Genomic DNA, 12,077 nt, shown 5'->3' on the forward strand with positions numbered 1-12,077 from the left:
ACTGGACACAGTACTCCAGCTGTGGCCTGACCAGCACCGCATAGAGGGGGAGCAAGACCTCTCTGGACCTGTTAGTGATGCCCCTGTTGATGCATGACAGGGTGCGGTTGGCTCTGCTTATTGCTTCATCACATTGGTGACTCATATTCATCCTGGAGTCAATCCTGACTCCAAGATCCCTCTCTGCTTCTGGGCTGCTGAGAGGGTCAGCCCTTAACCTATAACCATAATGCTAGTTCCCTCTCCCCAGGTGCAGCACCCTGCACTTGTCCTTGTTGAACCACATCCTGTTCAGATCATCCCACTTTTCTAACCTATCCAGGTCTGCTTGGATGTGGTCCCTGCCTGCCAGTGCATTCACCTTACCCCACAGCTTGGTGTCATCACCAAACTTGAACAGGGTGCACTCCACACCCTTGTCCAGGTCGCTAATGAAGATATTGAACAGCACCGGCCCAAGGACTGAGCCCTGAGGGACTCCACTGACCAGACCCTCCCAGGTTGACATCGACCCATCCACCACCACCCTCTGGGTGCGCCCCTGGAGCCAGTTTGCCACCCATGTGACTGTGCATTCGTCAATGCCACAATCCCTAAACTTGCCCACCAGAATTGGGTGGGACACTGTGTCGAAGGCCTTCTGGAAGTTCAAGAAGATGACATCGACTTCCTCCTTCCCATCTAAGCTCTTTGTTACCTGGTCATAGAAAGAGACCAGGTTAGTCAGGCAGGATTGGCCTTGCACAAACCCATGTTGGTTACCCCTCAACATCACTTCCTCTGCAAATGTGGCCCTTGATAATTTTTTCAAAGACTTTCCCCAGGATAGAAGTGAGGCTGACTGGCCTGTAGTTGCCAGGCTCTTCCTTCCTCCCCTTCTTGAAAATAGGGACCACATTGGCCCTTTTCCCGTCCTCAGGGACTTGGCCTGAGCACCAGGAGTCCTCGAACAGCTGTGCCAATGGCTCCACAATGACACCAGCCAATTCCCTCAGCACCCTCAGATGAAGATCAGGGAAAGTGTAGGTCCCTTATGGAATGGTGGAGGCAAGTTTGTGACACAGGGCTGAAGAGCTCAATGCCTTTTTTGCCTCAGTCTTCACAAGGAAGGTCAGCTCCCAGATAACTACACCACGCAGCACAGTTTCAGGAGAAGGTGAGCAGCCAACAGTGGCAAAATAACAGGTTAGGGACTATTTAGAAAAGCTGGACGTATACAAGTCTATGGAACTGGATGGGATGTACCCAAGGGTGCTGAGGGAGTTGGCTAATAAGATTGCAGAGCCATTGGCCATCATCTTTGAAAACTCATGGAGATCAGGTGAGGTCCTCGATGATTTAAAAAGGGCAAACATAGTGCCCCTATTTAAGAAAGGGAAGAGAAGTATTCAGGGAACCACAGACCAGTTAGCCTTATCTCAGTCCCTGGAAAAATCATGGAGCAAAAAATCCATTTCTAAGCACTTGGAGGAGAAAAAGGTGTTTAGGAACAGACAGCATGGATTCACCAAGGGCAAGTCATGCCTTACCAACCTGATTGCCTTCTGCATGTGAGATCTATGATGAGATGACTGGCTTTGTGGATGCAGAGATACCAGTGCACATGGTATACCTTGATTTTAGCAAGGCTTTTGATATGGTCTCCCACAAAATTCTCACAGGCAAACTTTACTGAAAAGTAGATTAGTCTACTGCAAAGTAAGTATCTTGTTTAGACATGCCTGATATGTGCCACAACTTAGACAGACTGAATATGTTGAAGTGAGAATGGGTGGTGAAGATTATATGAACCCAGAAACAGTTGTAGGACCTGAGATGTGGTCATAATGTGGAAATGTTTTGAAGGTAATGACATGAAGATTTACAAATCATGGAAGAAATGAGAGGCAAAGGAGTTCAAAGAGAATAAGTCTAAGAGGCCTCACTGACTCTGTCATTCATTCCTGACCTCTGGAATACTTGAGATTTATGATGAAAGCAGTGACACAAGCTTTGCTGTGGCCATATTAATTAACTAATTAGCTAAGGCTACTGCAATAATGACTTGAATAGTTTGCATTCAGAAGAGACCGTCAATTACGAGATCAAGTTACAGTCAAGGGAAAATATTTATGTGGGTCTTTTCTCCTTTCAGATTATTACAGAATTATGATGACATGTTAATGGGTCAAAAGTAACATTGGCAGGTTAGTACAAGGCTCAGATTTCATTGATAATCAGCAGACGAATCAGCCTGGTAATGATTCTTTAAAATCAGATTTTTTCCCGTCTCCAGAGCCTTCATGTGGTTTTGATCTGATTGCTAGCTGCTTGCGCTAGAGAAGATTACTGATAGTTGTGAAGAGTTTCTTTCATTTAAATTATTGGGTATAGTTTGTTGGACTTAACATTGTAAAAGCTTATATTTCCCCAAAGCACTTCAACTTTTAAACTTTCCTAATTAACACAATCATGCTGGAAATAAACCCAGGTCTCAATGGATATATCTCATCAGCAAGAACTCATGGTCTAAAAATCAAACAGAATAGAATACATAAGAAATTAATTTGATTATATACCACCAAATTTTACTGAAACACTGCATTCAGTTCTGCTTACCTTCTCTCAAAATAGGTATAGTAGAAATAAAAGGATTTTAATGATGGATGGCAAAAATAATTAGGGGCCTAGAAAAGCTACCTTACCAAAAGAATTTGGAACTGCCCATAACTTTTACTCCAGTGCAGCCACTTCACACTTTTTTCCAGTGGGAAATAATACTTGAGTTAGCAAGGTGTCTTTAGATGATAATTGGGGAGCCCTCCCCCCCCCCCATCTACCTTTTTTACCATTGAAAGCCTACCCTATCATTTCCAAGCATGGTAGCATCAGGCAAGGTTAGAGGTAACACAAAGGCAACATAGCAGCTAATATGCCAACATCTTGTTCAGTGCTGAAATACACAGTGCATGCCCCTGCCATATCAGCCCTCTGTGGTCATTGGCAGCTGACATAGTTTAAAGCAGTTTTCGGGGACTTTGAGGCACAGGTGAGTGAGATTCAAGGGAACTTAGAGACCAGCAACCAGCTTCACTTTGCATTCCTCAGCTGTAACAAAGGGCTCAGCCCGTTTACTTCAGAAGGGAGACACAGCAATGGTACCACTATACAAAAAATGAATAGTAGAGATAACTTAAGCCAACTTCTCTTATCTAGCCTCTCATTAAATGAGGGGAAAATGAGGTGGGGAATGCATCCAGGGCCACAGATAGCAACAAAGTTAAACTATTAATGGGGAATACTATTTTCCTCAATGCACAATTAACTTGAAGGACTTCCTGTCACAAAATAATACGCAATACAAGAACTTAGTAGAATAAAAAAAGAAAACGATTATCCCCTTATGACTGAGTACTTCCACAGCTACATTAGACTTAGAAAGAAAACTTTTAAAGATATATCAGCTCTCATGCTTCAGACCATTGTGCCAATCAGGAGGAAACTATCCCTATATACAGAATGTTATATAAGTGCTCACATTGTGGTTTCTTCCTCTGAAATGTCTGATCCTAGCCATTGTCATATATAGAATGCTAGAGTTGAAAGACCAAAGTTCTGATGTATTATGTCTTTTCTGATGTTCTTATTAAAGTTATAGACAAATAGATCTGCGTTATTTTGCTTCAAGTCTCTTCTGTGAAGCCTTGTAGTGTATTTTGTTGCACGTTTCATAATAGTTGTCTCATTCTTCCTATTCCTTTGCAAAGTATTTCACTCGTGGAGTGGGGAATTCTTTCTGAGAACGATTCTGAAAAGCCAGTCCCATTTGAGATTTTTGTGGCACGTGCAACATAATGCAAATTAAGTGAAGCTGTTGAAATGACTGAGAACCCCTAGCAGATAACTTAAAGCAGCATCTCTCATTTTTTCCCAGGTTCTTTTGGAAACTGTTTCATAAACAATTTCCTATGGCATTGAGCATTTCATTTGTCAGGGACAGAAATAGTTCCATTTTACCCATAAGAGAGTGAGGCACAAAGTATGGAATTTTGAAAGAATGCTCAGCAGTGGCCTAACTGTGTTCCCAGAGAAACCAACAATTTTATTCCTATTGATTTCAATAGAAACAGAATCGGGAGCTGCTGAATGCTTTTGAAGATCCCACTCAAGGTTTTCTTGTATGGCACAAATGCCCTACTTTGCAGCAGGGCTGATTAGCACAGGGGGAGCATCAGACCTATACTGCTACTGGTACATAAGCTAATTCTTCAGAGCCCAATTGTGTCTGCATGGCACTGCATTGTGAACGTAGGAAGCCCCTCAGAGAGATGAAGTTGTATACTCCCAGCCACATAGGAAATTCATGCAAAGCTTTGTCCATAGGAACAAAACGCAAATTTCCTGATTCAGAGACTCCCCTAATTACAAAACCGTCTTTCCTTTTATCTTTATGAACCATTACTTAAGCAAACCACACAGGGCATACTTTAAAACTCTTAGGCCATCCATCTTAAGTTCTTCAAGCAGTCTCAGGGGGAAAGCAATCAAAACCAGGCACTGTAATTGTACTTTAAACTAAGAGGCATCATGTTGACAGTATAAGTGGAGGCCAAGCATGGAGTCTAAATTAGCTTACTGCAGGCTACTTCTGAAGCACCTTGGAGGGAAAGTGTATGGAAAAAAAGTGTATTGATGTTTTCTGAGTTCTACCCATTCTGTGACTATTTAAAGGAATTGAGCTTTCTGCCTTGCCAATCCCACTTGTTTTCAGAATAACAAAGTTACCTGTTATGCTTACTCTAGTTTTATAGATAGCTAGCCTTTAAAGGGGGAAAACATCTTTCCAAAATCAAACTCAATGAGCCTATTCAAAGTGAAGTAAAACTTCCAACTGTATATACACTATATGAAGAGTGATAATTTTATGGTTTGCCACTTCACAAATCATTCATCCAACAAATATTACACATTATGGAATGCTGTTTAGGGTTTGATTTATAGAAAAAACTGGAAGAGACAGGAAAAAAAACTGGAAGAAAATATGTTTTTCATCCATAATATTTCTGCATTAGTCAATAAAATAAGATGTCACTTTTCTCCAAATGTTACCACAACTTAGAGAGGTTTAAATTGAATACAACTCATTGGAACTCAGTGGGATTGCACTGGATCATGCCTTTATATTTATTTTCTACACATTTAGGCTTCAGTCCTGAAATTGGACACAGAAGTTAGGACACATAAGTCTGTATGGAATCTTAATGGATTCAAATAAGACTTCATGTGATAAAAGTCAAGGTATACTCAAGTCAGTCAGTTATTTACCACTGGTTTCCATGGGACGTTTTATTCCTAATAAACAAAATAGCCTGCACTTGCTGACATGAGTAAAGAAACCAAGGTACATAAGAAGCAGTACATAAGTACTTCTAATAGGTCTACATTTTTAAAGGTGACTTGTATTTCTAGTGACTCAAATTGCAGATAACCTAATTCAGACACTTCTTTTAAAAGCTGGATTTTACAGGATGGATGCTAAGTACTGAAAATCAGGACTCTTTAAAGTGGCACGAGTTGGGTACTGACATATTTAATCAGTCAAAATGACTTTTGAAACTCTAGATCTAACATTTTTCTCTGCTGGTGTTCAAACAGATATGAAATGTATATTAAAAAAAGACATTGGCCATCACAAAAAAAGAAATAGTAGCATTGCAAATACATCATTGGGAGTAAGCAAGCTAAAATATGCTCACCAGTAGTAACATTGATTCCTTTTTCCTCAGTTTACACAAAATAACAGATAAAATTTCTAAAATATTTCTCTGTAAGACTAATCATTTTGGAAGCCATCAAGTCAGCAGAAAGTGGTGACATTTTGGATGGGACAGACACAGACTCTTTCCCTTGTCTTCACCTTGCAGTCAACTTCTAGAACCCATCTCCTGGAGGATTGTCCTGCTTTATGGAAAGAAAATGATTCATTCCACATCACAGTATGAAATTCTTTTGAATTCCTTTTTATGTCCGAAACAGAGCACTGTGCTACCCACCCTGAATAACCACGTTTAAACATGTTTCTTTGAAACCTGGGTACTCTTTGCTCTTTACCTATCATAAAAGTCCCCCATAATGGAGTCTTGTCCAACAGTTGAAAATATCATGCAAATATATAAACAATAAGAACTGGCAGAAAACCACTTAGGGTTTGCTACCATTATATATGTAAGGGTCTACCTAAATTACAGGCATGCTTACCAATTTTCACAGGTTGATCGTGGCATAAAGTTCTAATTCCACGGTCATTTTATGGCAGCCCGACCTCTTGGTGCTGATTGGTGGAGAGGCCGGGGGAGGAAGGAGGGAGAAGCTGCCATCTTGACTGGTGGCTGCCCTTTGTGGAGCTCTACCACTCAGCACTGATTTGTGGAGAGGCCCCAGTGTGGGGAGAAGGGCAGCATTACCAGGTTATCATCCACTTGGCAGTAGCCATCTTACAGCTGCCCTTCATGCTGCCCTACCAGCTGGTGCTCTTCCCTCCCAGCAGCAAGGGCTGACAATTCCCAGTGGGAAGCTAGCATTTTATTTTCATGAGGTTTTTTTGTTCTTCTTGATTTTATTGATTTTGCTGATTTTGTGGACAAACCTGGATTTCGCAAAATTCATGATAATAACAACAATAATAATAGTATGTGTTCTTCATGTGAAGTGTATGCCTCCATGGACAGCTTCCTTTCCAAATTTGATGACTGTCATACTAAACTTCCATCTGCCACTGCTCAACCCCCTCACCGTGACTTAAAAACCTGTCTGAGTCCAGAATTTAGTTCCTTCTCAACATCCAGGACCCAGCACATATGTAGACTACTTACAATAACTTCTTTATGCTGAGAATCCAAATATAAATAAGGAAATTAAAAAGCTGCCTTTAAAATAAAAATAGCAATCACCACCATGGGCTCTACTGAGGTAAAGAAAGATCCACATTTCAACAGTAATGCAACACATTCCCTAAGCCAGACAAGAAAAACCTTCTCCTTCACTCAGTGGGATATTAAAGTTTATAGCTTATACCTCTTATTTTTAGATAGCCAAGAGCTCTTTGAATATGTAGCTTATGGCTTCCTTAATTTCTTTTGTACGTAATGTGTTTTGATTTTTTTAAAGAGCTAAACAGCTGTAAATTGGGCCAAGCAGCATAGGTCTTTAAAAATGTAACAGTTCACATTCATAAATACTTTTATTATCCTTTCTATGTTAGTAGAATGTTTTTAGATCATATCTCAAACTTGGCACCATAACAATCATAATTTTTGGAGGGAGTGAGTATAGCAACACCATCTCACTTTAGATAGCTTAAGCAGAGAGGAGTGTCTACATACACTCTTTATGCATAGCAAGTGCTATTAGTGCTGTAAAGTGTGTGTGACATAAAGCAGCAAAGGAGGCACATAGCATTTCTATACAGAGGAATCACTATTGTTGAAGATTGGTTCATACCCCTGACAGACGCTTTACTATATGCTTACATACCACTGTCATTTCCTGGGACCAGGCCATGATAGGAAACCAGGCTAAGTGAGTGCTAATGCCCCCTGGAAGAGACGGCATCACAGCTCTACTAATGAGTTGGCTGATGGGTTTTGGGTTCCACTAACCAGAGAAACAAAAATGAATCCAAGTACCAGAGCTGCGACCCACATCCAAAAAGTCAAGCAGGGGCAAAGGGAATAGACAGGTTGCTTAAAATGTAGGATTATAATTTATGAGTCTATTTTAACTTAAATGAAACTATGAATCACTGTACTAGGTAAGATTTCAAAGCCCTTAAAAAAAAGTACTAAAGCACTGTTGGAACATGCCAGTGAGCTGAAGCCAAGCATTGATTTCCTTGATGTCAGTTTTTCCATTGGAGATGGGGTAAGCATAAAGCTCACATCTGATACCAGTACAAGGTGAATGTCTCTGCCATGCAATTCATTTAAATTTAACCCTCAGATTTAAAACAGGATCTTTCCACAAAAATGTGCCTAATTCTTGCTTCAATTTAGGTACTATACATTGCCTTTTTATTGCTTCTAAATGAAACACAGCTCTGGTTTTAAAATAAGCTCAGGTAGCTCAAATTGGATACTCAACGTCTGAGAATAGCTTACTGAATTGAAGCATATTTGCCAGAAATTTTTAAATGAAAAAAAGAATGCTCTAAGATTTATGGGCCAAATTGTTAGTCCCTGTTGGGATCCTCTGGGTAGTCTTAACAAAAGGTCAAGGGCTGTCCATCCCCCTCCAAAGGGGACTCCTAGCATGTCAGAAACCTTGTTTTACAGCACCTGGTCCCTGACCTCTGACCTTGCAGGCATGTTTAGACAACAGAGTTGTGAAGTGATTCTCTTTGTTATTCTCCAAGCCAAGAAGAATAAAAGGGGGACTGTATGACATTTCTCCTCAGTTACAGAGACAGAACATGGGATTTTCTAGCCAAAGAAATGGAACTGGAATGAGGGCTGGAGATTGGGACTGGGTAGTCAAAGATCAATTCTCCATGTGAGTTTCATTTCCAGATTTACTTTTTTAAAAACCTAGGGGAATGCATACAAAACCTGCATTCATAGAACATTATTAAGATTGGATAATGGTGAACAGGAAGTTAGGATATCTCTGAAAGTGAAGGTTGCCTGAATAACTTCTATTTTGCCTCCTTGTATAAACTACATGATAGAGTCTAAATACATGATCACATATTCTCCAAGGACCTAACTTTACTCACTGCACTGTGCCATTTGCATCAGGTCTTGGAGAAATTGGAGGATGAAGAAGGAAGTTATAGGAAGAGTGTAGCAGGGAACTAAGGTGCCTGCTACTGTCAAACAGTAAAATGGGCTCAGCTGCCAGTCACCAGGGAAGCATAGGTGTGGGTTGCTGAGACAACCACTTTGGTCAGCTGACCGGAAGGGAGCAGGGCCTGGCCTATATAAGCAAGCTAGGCTGAGGCTGGAGGTCAGTTCCCCTCTAGCAGTAGAGGAAGGTGGAGCTCTGCTGGAACAAGAAGAGAAGAGAAGAGAAGAGAAGAGAAGAGAAGAGAAGCCAAGCCTGATGGTCTGAGTGGTTTCTGCATGAGGATACTGGGTGGAGGAAACCCTAGTAGGGATATGTATGAAGGTTAGCCAGTCAGCTTGGAATTTATGTTGGAACACAGGAGTGTGAGTTTTCTGTTGTCGTGTTGTATAAGACCAGAGGACCAGGTGAGGCTGTAGGGGTTGGAGGAGGCCTCATAGGAGCTCCCCAGTAGTGTGGGGGTTCCTGGTGCTGGAGAGGGTGCCATGTTTTGGGGTGTATCAACCCCGCCCCAGTGTGGGCAGTATCAGGAGGGTAAAGCCCCAGTGTGGGCGCAGGTGAGAAGCCTCAGTGGGGTGCAAGACACGGAAAGGGGGTCTGGAGGCCACACACGGCTATGACCACCTGAGCCTCAACTGTGAGGAGCCCCAGTGCGGGCAGAGAATCGCAGAGACAGGCCCCAGTGCGGGCAGTGGCCACGAGGGAAGCCAGGGAGAGCCCAGGAGACTGTAGAGCCCACACGTAGCCCCAGAGGTTAAAGTGTCACTGAAGGCAGGGCATGGATTGGAACATCTCAAGGCCCCATGCCTAAGAGGGTAGAAAGGTAGCCTCCCTTTAACAATATTACCATCAAAGATGTGGCAGGTGAGTTAGTGAGGGTGCAATTGAAACCGATTTGGCATGGTACGTAGGGAGTGCTAGGGGAGTTCATGGCACCCCTAGGTCCCACAAAGAGAAAAGGTTGGATGGATAAGAAAAGTTGCCCTGGGAAAGTGGATTCTATCTGTCTGAGCCACAGATTTCTGATATCATACTAGCCAAGTCCTCCAAACCACATTTTTTCACAGGTAGTTATTAATTGCTTATTACACATTTTATGAGTCTCCAGCCCAATGGAAGCTGTGGTTTCACTAGACAAAGCACCATGAAATGCTAAGCACACTGAGAAATAAGGTCCTATGCATCAGATCAGGTACCTAAAGTGGTGAGAATCTCAGTACTACAGCTCCCCATCTACAAATTTGGAAAAATACCAACCCCTCACCTCACAAGGGTGTTATGAAAATAAATGACTTAATGTCTCTGGCATGGTCAGATATTACAGTTCTGAGTGCCATAGAAAAAACATTAGGAAAATGATTCTGTCTTCAGGACAGGGTTTGAACTGTGTACAATGGATAAAGTTTGGGGTCTCCTGTTGTACAGTAAAGATAAAACAAAAAAATAGGGAACATCATCATCTCTGTGCATTGAATAACGTATGTATCCTATAGAAAACAGAGTACAAGATCATGTCATTAAAAATCAACACAGCACATAACCAAAAGGAGCTAAATTAACATTGCAAAGAACTTTAAAGTTGAGCAAGACCAGAATTTAAGTTCTTGACTAAGAACACTTTATAAGGCTCTTTTAAGATTGATTTGGGTTTTTTTAATGTTTTGTATGTATTCTGCTGCATTTTTAACTATCTTGAGTTAAAGCTACTGCAATCACAAAAGGCCAGAAAGTATAAATGAATTATGAAAGCAATTCAGTCTTTCAGATAAACTCCTTAGCCCAGAGGTAATGCCAGGAGACTGAAGAAAAGAAGTAGGCAAAATGTTTTCAGCTCCCTCCATGTTGCAATATGTGTCAGCCATTTGGGAGTTTTCCTATCCACCGTGTCTGCCTATCATCAAAACTTAGCATATGGACAACAATCAAAATAAAGAGAAGAGATCAGGATTTACTTCAGAGTAGTGGATATGCCCACAATTATCTTGTGTTAAACAAAAACCTAAATTGCTGCATTTTAGCTTTTATTTGCCACATGGTAATTACAGGCACAGTTTACACTGTGTCAGCTGTTCCAGAGTAAGCCATCACTTGATGTTTACTCACTTCAACTTCATCATTTGTCCATACCTTTAAATGCTTTGCCTAGTAAAAAAAAAACCCCACAAAACCAGCATACAACTGTCAAGGTGCAGCAATGTAGATGAGTGCTGTATTTTCCCCAATTTCATCACCCATCCCTTTGAAACATATGAGTTGAGCATCCAGATTTGGTTTAGGCTAAAGCTTGTGAGCCAAACTGGGCCTAATTTTTAGATTCAACAATTACTTGGATTTTGATTTCTGATCCAATAACACCAAATTCGCTCAAGCTATTCCTGTGATGTTTCAGTGCCAAAAATAATAGAAATCTCATGAGATTACCTGTCCTTTGATTAGCTGTCTGACTTCTTGGACTGACCCACATCCAGGAGTACAAAGCACCTAGAAGTTTCAGATGCAATCTGATTAATATTTAGAAACCTAGTGTGGTAGAAAAATGACATTAAGACAGGGTGAGATTCTCCATTAATCATTCTAAGAAAGTTTCTATTTTATAGCATCAGTGTTATTAAAGGCATTATATAAAATACAGGTTCTGAGCAGATATAAGACACTGTATAATAGGATAAGGTGAGACCTAAATGATCAGATTAAGATCCCCACACTGCACACTGCACTGTATTTGCAATTCATGCCAAATGTATTGACTGCAGGATCATTTTATATTAGAAGTGATTTTGCTGCTATTGATTCTTTCTCTCTGCCTGCTTTCCACAATCTTCAGTTCCCAAGGATTTTGGAAGAATAATTAAATCTGAAATACAGAAAACTATCTGAAATACTTAATACATTTTGTATGGTATTCATCCCCATCCTCATCAGCTTCAAGATGCGTCTTAAGCCGACTTCAAGAAAAACCTGATGCAAATTTCCATTAATACTGGAATGCATTTGGATGATGAGTCTCTGCTTTAAAATATTAAAATAGAAAAGGCCTCTTGCTCTCATGTTCATGTTCAGTTCATGAAACTGAAATTAAATAAAGCTCTTCAGCACTGTAGGTGTATATAACATAGTATTTGCTATGCAAAACACGCATAACTTCTGAAAACAAAATCAGCACACAAATAAGGCCAAATGATGAGGTTGTGGAATTCAGAAATAAATTCATAGAGTATATCTGCTAGAATAAGGCTGTTATTCAAAAAAAAAAAAAAAAA

Source organism: Crocodylus porosus, unplaced genomic scaffold, assembly GCF_001723895.1.
Source record: "Crocodylus porosus isolate Cpor-Errol unplaced genomic scaffold, CroPor_comp1, whole genome shotgun sequence".
NCBI classification, from domain to species: Eukaryota; Metazoa; Chordata; order Crocodylia; family Crocodylidae; genus Crocodylus; species Crocodylus porosus.